The 13,342-nt window shown below is 37.1% G+C and overlaps 1 protein-coding gene across 4 annotated transcripts in view; it reads left to right on the top strand.

Moving 5' to 3' along the window:
- Positions 1 to 13,342, top strand: part of LOC132700301 (nephrin) — a 539,288-nt gene that overhangs the window by 460,853 nt on the left and 65,093 nt on the right. The window lies entirely within an intron of this gene.

Below are 13,342 nucleotides of genomic sequence, written 5' to 3'. Positions count from 1 at the left end.
CGTAATATTTGCGACCAGCGTATTATTGCATGTACCAACCATACTCCCGGGAAATAACCCTTGTAATAATAACCCTTGCAATACTCCTCCTAAATCTATTTTGCAGTGGTATAGATTTTTTATTACACTCCTGAAGGAGTAGGGTACTCTTAGGGTGTAATAAAAATTAATTAATTAAAAATAATTAATAATTTTTAATTTACATTTATGCAAAAGTCCGATTTGATATATGTTAATTCAATAAAAGCTCTTTGGGGTCAATTGATTAATAAATAATACACGCCCAGATATTAGCGACCTTAAGGTTGCAGCTTGCATCAATGAAAGGTGGGACAGAGGGATAAATTGCAGACTGAAAATGAAACACTACACTATTTAATACTTATCAGATTTTTTTTTTAAACACTTATTGCCTTCACGAATACCCACTAATATCGAGTAATATGCATTACTCCTGCATTCTCTACCTAAATGCTCATATAACAAATTAATGCCTTCAATGTATTTAATCCAACCTTTTTCGTTATAATCAGTCTTAAAACAATACCAGTTTAGAATTGATTTCTATATTTGCCTTCGTATTACCTTATATAACACTCGAATCCATAATGGGTCCATGTCTATAATCGACAATATTTTGACCAATATTGACTTGACTTTCTCAGAAATTATTCCCTGTGATTTTTCTAATCATTTTATGCAAATGCTGTTTATACCTTTCTCCATTTTTTTTTCTGCAAATGGTGTTTTAAAAGTGAAAGTAACATAAATGAAGGCCAGGTTGAAGTATCTAGGGTGGACTGGCAGTTTTTGTTTGACTGTGTTGGTACAACTGAAAAGAAATTTGACTTATTCTATAAAAAATTTCAGGAATTGTTTGACTCGTGTTTTTGATATCAAAGATGCATGCACAGGGCGAGCAGAGCTAAAAAAAGGTGGCTTTCCGTTGAAATTAGGGAACAAATATTTTAAATATACCAACAGTAATGAAATTTAACCAAATATAGAATTACAAAAAAGTATAATGAAAAAAATCTTAAGAATGCTAAAAAAAGTTTTTACAATAAACTTCTTACAACCTCTGTTAACAAATCGCAAACGGCGTGGACGATTATAAAAAATGAAAATAACCTATCTAAACATAAAAAGTGTCCAGATTACTTCATTGATGATGAAGGTAGAGAGTCAATTTACACACGACCTCAGAAAAATTTAACCACTTTTTTGTGGATTCCGTTAGAGAAATAATAAATAATATTAAAACAACACAAACAACTAATAAAAAATCTTCAAGTCGAAGTCTATTCTTAGCACCTTTCACAGGTGTTGACCATCGATGCATTATTTCGTCAGTTACGAAAATGGATTCAGCTGGGTACGATGAAATACACTGTTCATTATTAAACGTGTTTCAGATTTTATAGTTGGACGAACCTCTTACTTTTTTGATTAATATGTCCTTTGAGGAAGGTGTATTACCCTCAACCTTCAAACACTCCATTGTTGTGTCTATACAGCCATTTAATTTCTAATTACCATGGAATATCACTTCTATCTTTTTTTTCCAAAATATTCGAAAAGTGTTGCGTCTAGATGCATTTCTAATGAAGGAGCATTTTTTTCTCGAATTTTCAGTTTGGTTTTCGCAATGGATTATCTACTCAAGACTGTTTAGTTTCCTTATATAATCAAATAGTCTCGAACCTGGATTAGAATAATAAATTATGTATGTTCTTTGACTTCAAGCAAGCTTTTGATGTGCTTGATATTAATTTATTGTTGAATAAGTTAAATAATTGCGGTATACGAGGGAATAGTTACGCCTGGATTGATTCGAACTGACCAGCGGTGTCCCACAGGGAAGCATACTGGGACCTTTCTTATTTATAATATTTATTAATGATATATCAGATTCTTTCCCAGGCAATTATGTTTCCTTATATGTAAATGATACTGCTGTGAAGTTTTTGTCCAACAAAAACGTATTGTTCGGGGAAGTCTCGTGGTCACTCTTGTAGAACCCTGTTCCCAAAATTAAATATTTTAACGTTTCCCCCTCTCTTCATATTAAATAGCTATAATTTACATAAAGAATAATCTATCTAATTATTGCATGACCAGAATTGATGTAGATTACAATTTTAGATTCAATCTTAATTTGCAGGCGCCAAGTCATAAGTTAATTAATATATTAATAAAATGCATAATATTAATAAAAATGTATAATAAGTTGCCTTTGTCCGTGAAAAAGATATTGCCTGTCCATGTATTTAAGCAAAACTTAAATCTCATTTTAAATAAGAATGTTTTTTATTAAAAGTCAATGGAATTAAACATTATTATTATTAACATATATTAATCAATTGATAGTCTCAAATATCTAAGATCGTATTTACTCTTAATTTTTATACCAGTTTTGGAGTAAGTTTTGTATTTTGAAGATTCGTTATAAGATATAGTTTAACGGTTAGATCCCTTACAATATCAAATGCAATTAACTTTGTTATTTATCTATAGCAGTTAAACAGGAAGACAGGCTTTTTTTTTAATATTCGCTAAGCGTTGCCCAAAGAAAACAAGTAGAAAAACTTTAAGCAAAATCAGGTATTAAGCGAAGTTATTCTAGGAAAACTTCAGAATACTTTTACGGGTCAAAATGAGAGAGAGCAAATGAGAAAGTCATTTGTATTATCAGCTTTTCCAAAACGGCCAAAGTTTTGTGAAAATAATTGCGCCTTTCTGCAACATGTGTGTCGATTCGTTGGGCCCGAACAATGTCACTTTGATTACCTATGTTGTAAGCTTCACTTACACTATGTTGTTAGGGTAAAATGTATAAAACCTACCACGCCTCTAAAAGTTCGTTGATCCGTTAAATCAAATCAATCAATGAAATAAATCAGATGTGGAGTTTTTATTTAGAAAATCTTCAAGGCCTCAACTAATTCTACCGTATTACACAATTAGGATGTAAAATTGAAACAACATTTACAACATTGCGTCATTGTCTGATTAAATATATTTTTAAGCTATAGAGTTTCACTGATTCAGATACTCATCGATAATAGTAGATGGAGGTATTAAGCAGAGAAAATAATTATACTTTAAATACATTTATTTTATGAATGAGGGGGTATAAAGGGTGTTTTTTTCGATGTATAGAACTTTAAGTTGGCATTACTGTTCAAGATGGCGACCGATTTAACAGCTGTCAAGTGATTTATTCTCAGTTTGGTTTGGCAATTCATCATGAATAGACTCACGGCCTGAACAACGCTTGCAAATAGTGCAAATTTATTTCTAAAATAATGGTTCTGTGCGGAATACGTATCGCGCACTACGTCCATTTTATCATCGACAAAATCGTCCATCAGAGCAATTAATTCGATTAACCATGGAACGTTTTCGCACCACGTTTACTCTTATTGATAACTCGCATCCCCAGAGACGCCGTAGGGTGCGTACAAAAGAATCTATTGCTGCTGTAGAGCGTAGCATTGAGGAAGACCCGAATGAGTCCATTCGCCATCGAGCACAGGAATTGGATCTGTGTCCATCCACCTTATGGAATATTTTGCGGAAGGATCTTGGTTTACGTGCTTACAAAATCCAACTGGTGCAAGAATTGAAGCCAAACGATCATCAAGTAAGGCGTAGATTCGTCGAATGGGCCCAAAACGAGATTGCGGTTGTTCCCGATTTTCATAAGCGAATTTTGTTTAGCGATGAAGCGCACTTCTGGTTGAATGGCTATGTCAACAAACAAAACTGCCGCATTTGGAGCGAAGCTAATCCTCAAGTGTATGTCGAAACACCGTTACATCCAGAAAAACTGACTGTTTGGTGGGTTTTATGGGCTGGTGCAATCATTGGTCCGTACTTCTTCAAAAACGATGATGGGCAGATCGTTACAGTCAATGGTGATCGGTATAGAGCTATGATTACTTACTCTTTCATTTCTGAATTGAATAACCATGATGTTCAAGAGATGTGGTTTCAACAAGACGGCGCAAAATATCACACAGCTCGTGCTAAAATCGATTTATTGAAAGACACGTTTGGTGACCGCCTAATTTCACGTTTTGGACCTGTGAATTGGCCTCCAAGATCTTGTGATTTAACACCGCTAGACTGTGGGGCTATGTAAAGTCTATGCGGATAAGTCATAAACGCTTGATCATTTGGAAGACAACATTCGACGTGTTATTGCCGATATACGGCCACAAATGTTGGAAAAAGTCATAGAAAAATGGACGTCTAGATTGAACTATATCCGCGCCAGTTCTATACATCGAAAAAAAACACCTCTTTTAAACATCGGTATAAACTCTGATAATATGTCCAATACCAGAGGAATACCTCAAATCCTATGTGTAATAAACTGCATTTAATTTGTGTTCGGTTACGCAACAAATTTGTGTATAAATTTGTTGGTACCAATCTGTAATTCCAAGATCACTCTGGTTCCCCGAATCCGAAGTAAAATGACCGTAATCATGCCCTGACTTACCCCAAATTTCCTTGGGGAGGATGTGCTGGGTTGAAGGGAATGCGCTGCACGGTTCTACCGGAGGGTTCGACTCTTGAGGGTGTTGCACACTGTTTTTCAAAACAGGTGTTCAAATTTCCGACTCGCAACGCGCAATTCTCGATTAAGGCACGGCCGCTCGCGAAGTGCCGGAGGCAGGTATAAATTGAGTAACAAAAAATGTAAATATAAAAGAAGGAAAGGTTTCCCGGGAATAAAGGAGGGAGAACAAGACGGAGTATACAGTTGTCAAGGCATGTATATACGCACAAAATAATAATAATTAAACTATATCCCGAAACCCAAAGCACTTCCTAAAGTGAATGAATACCACCCAACGTAAACAAAAAGAATCATTCGTAAAGTTAAATAAAAGTAAGATAAAAAAGAAAAAGAAATACAAAAGTAAATGGAGACAGAACATTCCGCCCTCCCTGAAAATACCTGAGGGATCGGAAGGTTATTTTCTGAATCAGATCGCTAGAGGAAGAGGGCAAAGCTTAACTAGGGGTCGCTTAATCAAACCCTTTGCCGTCCTTACGGTAGCTACTCTTGCAATATTATCTGCACCGGGATGCAGTTCTGCTATGCGACCTAGTGCCCATTTTAATGGAGAAGTCTGTTCGTCTTTGATTAAGACCATAGTATTGGAGTCAACGGACACATTGTGGTCGTTCAACTTTGCCCGTTGTTGCAGTGTATGTAGATAGTCTTTGTGCCACCGACGCCAAAAGTCGCGATGTAATCTTTGCAAAAGTTGCCATCTAGATAACAAGTTCAATTTTAACTGACTTGTATCGGGATTTGGAATAACCGACAGAGGCTCTAAGGATAAAAAATGGCCCGGCGTCAACGCGGTCAAATCGCTTGGGTCCGTGCTAACGGGACATAAGGGTCTAGAGTTCAAGATAGCTTCGACTTGAGTCGTGCAAGTGTAAAGCTCCTCAAAGGTAAGAATTTGTTCGCCGATAACACGCAGTAAATGTGTTTTCGCCGACTTAATGTTACTTTCCCATAGGCCCCCCATATGGGGTGCAGAAGGAGGGTTGAAATGCCATCGGATTGACTCGTGTATAGCTACGTGAGCATAGATTTCTTTAAGATGTTTTGAGGCGGCAACAAAATTAGTGCCGTTGTCCGAGTAAACGTTACTGACGCGGCCACGGCGTGCTATGAAACGTCGAAATGCGGCTAAAAAAGTATTGGCCGATAAATCGGAGACAATTTCCAAGTGCACTGCTTTAGTGCAGCAACAAATAAACAGTACGATGTAGGCTTTAAGTCTCTTGGCGCCGCGTAAGCGATTCATGGTAATAGGAAAACTTCCCGTTAGATCAACACCCACGTTTTCAAAAGCTTTGGCTTGTGAAACCCGAAATTTTGGCAAGTTTCTCAGAAGGGGCTGAAAAGGCGTCGGGTGCGTACGCCAGCAAGTGATACAACGCGAAATTATTTTGCGTATAAGTTTCTTAGCCCCACATATCCAGTAATTTTGGAAAAGTAGAAAGAGTGTGGTTTGTACGCCGGTATGCATATATTTCTCGTGCAAATCCTTAATAAGTAAATCTGTAAACTGAGAATTTCTGGGTAAGAGTATCGGATATTTTTTATCGTAATCTAGTTCTGAATTACATAGACGTCCGCCAACACGCCAAATATCATTTTGATCTAAGAACGGATTGAGCTTCCTGAAAACTTTAGGTAGACGTTTACCTTTTTTGAGGAGTGAAATTTCGTTAGCAAAATAGCTCTGTTGAATATGTTTAACAAAGGTGTTAGTTGCGCTTTGTAATTCGAAAAAGAGTAGCCATGAAGGAGCAGTAAGAACCTTTGGTTCGTAAAATGTTTTGGAACGAATATTATGTATAAATCTTAGAACGTAGCCTAAAACCCGAATAAGTTTTCTAGCATTAGAGATGTTGTTTAACATGGTGTCTAAAAAGTGTGGTGTTATCGTCGACGTGAGTACAATTCTGCGCTGTTCTTCGAAAGCTTCGGAAGGGGTTTCGATTTTAATTTTAGTAAATTCCCACAATTCTTGCGAAGTGCGAAGAAATGCGGGTCCCTGCCACCAAAGCGTACATTGTATTAAATCCGAGGGAAGTAAACCACGTGACCCGGGATCCGCGGCGTTGAATTCGGACGGAACGTGGTTCCAGTCGCAAGCCGCAATTTTTTCTTGAATATAAGTCACCCGGTTGGCCACGAAAGTTTTCCACCCGAAAGAAGCACCTTTTATCCACGAAAGGGCGGCGGTACTATCCGTAAAGGCGATGACGTTTTGGAAAATTATCTTGTTTGCAAAGGAGCGTTGTACAAAATGCATTAATTTGGCAAGTAAGACCGCAGAACAAAGTTCTAATCTTGGAAGGCTAATTCTCTTAACTGGCGCTACTTTCGACTTTGCGCACACAAATTACGATTTGTAGGTGCCATCCTGGTTCGAAACGCGAAAAAATATAGTGGCGCACATGCCTCGCTCAGACGCGTCGCAGAAGCCCACAATCTGACAAAAAATGGAATTCGAAAGGTCAATCGAACGGGGTATTTTAAAATCCGAAAACAAATTAAGTTCGCTGACGAATGTTTTCCATTTTAAAATAATGTCCGCGGGTGCAAGCTCATCCCAATCCAATTTCAATTGCCACAAGTATTGAATTAGAGTTTTTGCCAGAAATGTGACCGGGGTAAGCATAACTAGTGGATCATAACATCTAGCAAGTGTACTAAGTAAATTTCTTTTGGTGCATAATTTAGAAGTGCAAGTAAAAGAGTAAAAAAAAAGGTCTGTTTGCGGATCCCACCGCAAACCTAGTATTTTTAACGGAGTATCATTCTCCAAATCGAGGGAAAAGTCGCGAATCCGTATGTGGGTTTCTGGTAAATCCGCGAGTAATTTAGGTTCATTTTAAGCCCATTTTTTAAGTTCGAAACCTCCCCGACGGAGCAGTTCTATTAGCTGGTTTTTCATAAGCGAAAGTTGCTCTAAATCTGGACAAGAAACCGCACAATCATCTATATAAACCGACTCTTTTAGAATCTTAGAAGCGAGGGGTAGGTCGTGATAATCATCAGCTAATTGTAACAGCGTTCGAATCGCCAAGTATGGAGAGCAATTTATCCCAAAAGTTACGGTTTGTAATTCGTAATCGGACACTGGATCCTCGGGATTAAAACGCCATAAGATTCTTTGGTATTTCCTTTGACTTGATTCAACATTTATCATGCGATACATTTTTAAAATGTCAGTGACGAAACAATATTTATGTAGTCGAAAATTAAGCAGAATGGTTACCAAATCGCGTTGTAACTTAGGACCGGCGTATAACACCTGATTTAGACTTGGCTTATTGGTTGCATGGCTTGACGCATCGAATACAATCCGTACGGGAGTACTTCGAGAATCTTCTTTTATAACCGCGTGATGCCCGATATAAAAATATTCGTGCAAATGTTCATCGCTGGGGCGCGAAACCTGACGCATATGGCCCATGGCTAAATATTCCTCCATGATCTCGGAATAGGTATGGTATAAGTCTTTGTTACGTAGCAACCGGGTTTCTAAAGAGTAAAACCGCTTAAGGGTGAGAGCTCGGGTGTCTCCAAAATCCGGAGATGTGATTCGGAATGGCAAAGAAACTGTATATCTACCGTTCGTATCGCGGGTAGTTGTATCTGCATAGTATTTTTCGCAATAAATATCTGAAGGTGGCTTTTGAAGCACATTGGGAATTTCCTCGGTTTCCCAGAATTTTTGTAGGGCATTATTTAGGTCGATATTTGACATACGCGGATATGGTTTTAGAATTGGATGGGCCGGCATCCAAAGGCATTTTACCGATTAAGGTCCAACCGAAAACTGTATTTAAGCAAGTAGGGACATTGGGTCCAAAGTAAAGACGACCGCCCTGTATAAGAGATCCATAAATTTCAGCACTTTCAGTTGTACTTCGGATTGAGTATACCATTGAGGATCAGCGAGCTTTAGTCCTTTTAAAAATTCCAAAGAATTTGGATCAAACGACATGTTTGGCATTTTGTTACAAATTTGATCGACTACAACAGTTTCTACATGAAACGTGTGTGATTTGGTGGCAAGTGGCGCAATTTCGCAATGTACCGCGCTGTATGCGGACATACTCATACTTTCTAAGCCGTTAATACTTATTGAAATATTGTATTTAGAAAGACCCAGCATTGTAGCGCACCTTTTTGTAAGAAATGAGGTTTGAGCACCCGAATCTAGAATAGCGCGAATTGGATGCCAATTCCCATGAACGTCACGAATATGTAATAACGCGGTCGAAAGCAGGGTATCGTGATCATTTAGAGCTATGCCGACAGTGATATTTCTGTGTAGTCAGTTCGTCTGATTCTTGCATACTCCGAGATTCCGAAACTGGTGACCCGGGGGGAGGGGAAGGGTTGTCTTTTAAACATAAAAGGCTATGATGCTTGTAACCGCAATGTCTGCATCTTTTCTGTGAAGAACATTGGGCCACGACATGTAAGTTTGCGAAGCAATTAGTGCAACCTTTGTTATTTTTAATGAAATTAACGCGTTCGTGCACCGGTTGAGCCAAAAAGGCATCGCATCTGTATATCAAATGACCTTTCTTGCACCAAAAACATGTGTTCTGTTTTAACGATAAAGGTCGTTGACTTTTATTTGTAAAAAAGGCGTTAGTATGTTTACGAGGGGATCGCGTAAGGTTCGAATGATTGGATTTCGGCGGAACGTTTTGTTTTAGTGATAACTCGAGCGACTCTAACGCGGTGCAGTGCTGCTCAAGAAAATTATAAATGTCACCGTATGTGGGCATTTCATGCTTTTGTTCCAACAGTTTACGCATGACTGGATCTAAGCGGTCCAGTAAAATATTTGCCATAATAAAACACCACTGCGACGTCACGTAACCCATGTTTTGTAAACAGTCTAAGTTATCTTTAAATGTATCTAAGAGCCTACGGAGGCTAATGACGTCATCACTCGGAAGGCGCGGAGAATGTTCTATAGCCTTCCAATAAGAAACAGCACGCAGGCGTTTATTGTCATATCTATTTATTAACGCGTCATAGGCTGTAGTATAATTCTCACCAATTAATTTAATATTTTTTATTAAATTTAAAGCCGGCCCCTTTAAGACAGTACGCAGATATTTAAACTTTTCAATATCGGAACATCCCCGTGAATGTATTATCGCGTTATATATTTCAATGAATGAGGGAAACTCCTCGATGTCTCCGGAAAAACTAGGGACGTTTAGTTTGGGCAAAGAATATTCTTGTTCTGGTACAATTATAGTTTGATTGTGTTCCCTGCTTTAGGTTAAATCAACCGTTTCTGTTTCGAATAAATCAAAATAAGTGGACTCGATTTCTACGCACATCGTTAAGAAATTGGTTTGAATGTTATGCTCCTCCGCAAGAGCCTCGGAATCGTCTGCAAGTAGAGAGATTACCGCAAGGTGATGTTTTTCAAAATTCTTGCTACATGAATCCAACTTTTTAAAATTAATTTTAAATTTGGAGTGGGAGGCAGGGTTCGTTTTGGCATGATTAGCCGAGGATTCGATCAGGTCCAACTGATTAAGCACGGTTTGACGCAGGGCTTGAGCGCACGCAATTTTTCTTTCTTTCTCACCTGCAGGAGGCATGGTAGAAGTAGTAGGATAATGATTCGTAAATAGCTAAACAAATACCAAATTTATTAGGTACTTTTGGAAGCGCCCCCGTATTCTACACTCAACGGTCGCGTTTGGGATGGCTTCCAACAACAAGTCTAATGTTTATGGATTCGTAAAAAAAATAATAATAATTGTATTGAGAATTCAAAGTAAATTATTGAATTTTGCAGGCACCGTATTGACCGGCAGGTGAGACAAAAAAAGGGATTTCGCCGGAGCGAGTTCGCGATTATTTTTTGTCGTCTTTGGAACGAGAAAGACAACCTACATACACGTGCAAATAGCAGAAATCAAGATGTATTTTTTGATTTAGAATCGGTCGTTTCTCAATTTGTATATTGAGAGTTTATGACACCATTTTCTAGGGGGCATACGAAGGCATAGTAGTATATTGAAGAAATAAGTAATAACCTAGGATGTGCTTTGGAAAAGTAAAATGAATAAAAGGAAAAATATTCTTGAGTAAATAAGCAGTTATGCAATGTCTCAAGAGTAAGGATTCGGCTCACAGAAAATCCGGCTCGAAGGACCAATAATTTGTGTTCGGTTACGCAACAAATTTGTGTATAAATTTGTTGGTACCAATCTGTAATTCCAAGATCACTCTGGTTCCCCGAATCCGAAGTAAAATGACCGTAATCATGCCCTGACTTACCCCAAATTTCCTTGTGGAGGATGTGCTGGGTTGAAGGGAATGCACTGCACGGTTCTACCGGAGGGTTCGACTCTTGAGGGTGTTGCACACTGCTTTTCAAAACAGGTGTTCAAATTTCCGACTCGCAACGCGCAATTCTCGATTCCGGCACGGCCGCTCGCGAAGTGCCGGAGGCAGGTAAAAATGGAGTAACAAAAAATGTATATACAAAAGAAGGAAAGTTTTCCCGGGAATAAAGGAGGGAGAACAAGACGGAGTATACAGTTGTCAAAGCATGTATATACGCACAAAATAATAATAATTAAACTATATCCCGAAACCCAAAGCACTTCCTAAAGTGAATGAATACCACCCAACGTAAACAAAAAAAATCATTCGTAAAGTTAAATAAAAGTAAGATAAAAAAGAAAAAGAAATACAAAAGTAAATGGAGACAGAACAGCATTAATACGCCTAATTTCTAATTTCCCAAACAATATTTACCTAGTCATTATATAAAAATATTAATTAATTATACCACTCTTTGTCACCTATGATGTAGCTCATTAAATACAAGGTTATAACTCAAAAATCTTCATTGTTTAAAAATAGCTATTTAAATATTCAATTTATTATTATTTTCAAATGGAATATTTGAGAGTTGGATTATAAATTTAGGTAAACTAACTATTGGTAGAGACAAAAGTATTTAAATCTAAGTGAAAAGGGGTTACAAATTATTTGTTCAAACTTGTGACATTCTTGCCGCATGCTTTGATTTTAAAATATGTCCTTGTAACTTATAATCTTGTGACTCATTGGAATATTAAATAAATTTTGGAAACATATATTCGTTTACTTCTTTTAAAAAATGTAAAATATGTAAACGTACTGCTCAAATCTACAAAAACGGAAAATTACAAATTTTAATAAAAGCTATAGTATATAGTATAGTATAGTATTCTGGAACGTGATTTTTATAAAAATATAACTTTTTTCTTTCCTCTCTTTTTTACTTTAGCTTTCTTAAGTCACCATCATTGTGTTAATAATGCAAGACTTAGATTCCTAAGAAGAAGTTTAAAACATTCTTTAAAACTTACTGAGACTTTTGCACTTTTAATCACGAATCTTGTTTAACCGACCTATCTAGTGTCAACTGGGATTATTTATTCACTCTAACGGCCATTAACCAATTGGTTGAAAATTTTAATATAGAAATCGCGTTCCTATTCAATGTTCACGCCCCGGGAAAGACAACCAGAATTAGTAAAAACCGGCCCCATGGCTTACGTCTAATATAAAATTAATGATAAAATTAATACGCAAAGCATTATCAAAATACAACAAAACTCAAAACTGATCAGTCTTGGATTGATTACAAACAGATAAGAAATTTTATTTCAACATAACTATATCCTCCCGGAATAAATCTCTTTCAACCCTTCCGCAACTCGAAAACATAAAAAACTTCTTTTGTTATAACACTGACTTTGATAATAAGGACTTCGTTAATGTCCATTTTAAAGATAAACTTTTCGTTTGTTTGTCCCATAATGTGTTTCTTAAGTGCTGAAAGCCAACTTAATTCCTTTACCTAAAATTTTGAACCACAAAGAAGTCTCAAAACTTCGTCCAATAAGTATATTGCCAATCACGTCAAATATACTAGAAAGAATTGTCGATGAGCAGCTTTGAGGTTTTATTAACATTTTACTTTCTATTCAATCGGGCTTTAGAAGCACTCTTAGACATTAGTTATGATATATTCTGTGCCACCCATAGGTGAGATAATATTTGCTGGGTACTGTTGGATTACAGTAAAACTTTCGACACCCTAAACCATTGCTGTTCGTCAAACACATCGGCAAAATTACTTCAAAAGAAGATCTCCAAGAATATATTTTAATAACACCTATTCATGGTATATGTCCACAAAGGTGTCGCTCGAAGTAGTATTATTAATCCCTGATGTTCTCTATATGTACTTCAGCCTTCAGTATGCGGATGATACTCAACTCTACTTGTCCTTCAAATACCTGGAAGCTACAGCGGCTTTTAATAAAACTAATCGAAAAGCTTTTGAATAGCGGGATCTTAATTAATGAAAAGGAAACTTAACTTACTGTTTTTGGCAAAGATAGGCTACGTATTCTAGCAAATGAGCTCCTGACAAATAAAACTTTAAACGACGTTCTTCTGAACTCTACAAAATGCTGCAATAAACTTGGTTTATTTCTAGATAGCAACTTACGATTTGATACCGATGTTTTCTAATTAATTCAAAAGTCCTTTGTAACTTGAAACCCTTTATTGTCACAAAGACATATCGACCACTGGCTGAAACTGGCCGACCCACTTATCTTATCTAACTTACCCTGTGCTTCCAGTGTTTATTCGCCTGCTCTTAGGCGGAAGGACAAAATGAGTTTACATCGGCTTCGAAATGATTGCTTGAGATTTTCCTGTAATTTGTCACCTTGGCTAAACTTG

The sequence above is a fragment of the Cylas formicarius genome, unplaced genomic scaffold (assembly GCF_029955315.1).
Source record: "Cylas formicarius isolate icCylForm1 unplaced genomic scaffold, icCylForm1.1 PGA_scaffold_10__41_contigs__length_53128322, whole genome shotgun sequence".
NCBI classification, from domain to species: Eukaryota; Metazoa; Arthropoda; class Insecta; order Coleoptera; family Brentidae; genus Cylas; species Cylas formicarius.
Note: the sequence above shows the minus strand (reverse complement) of the source record. Positions and strands in the feature narration are given on the sequence as shown.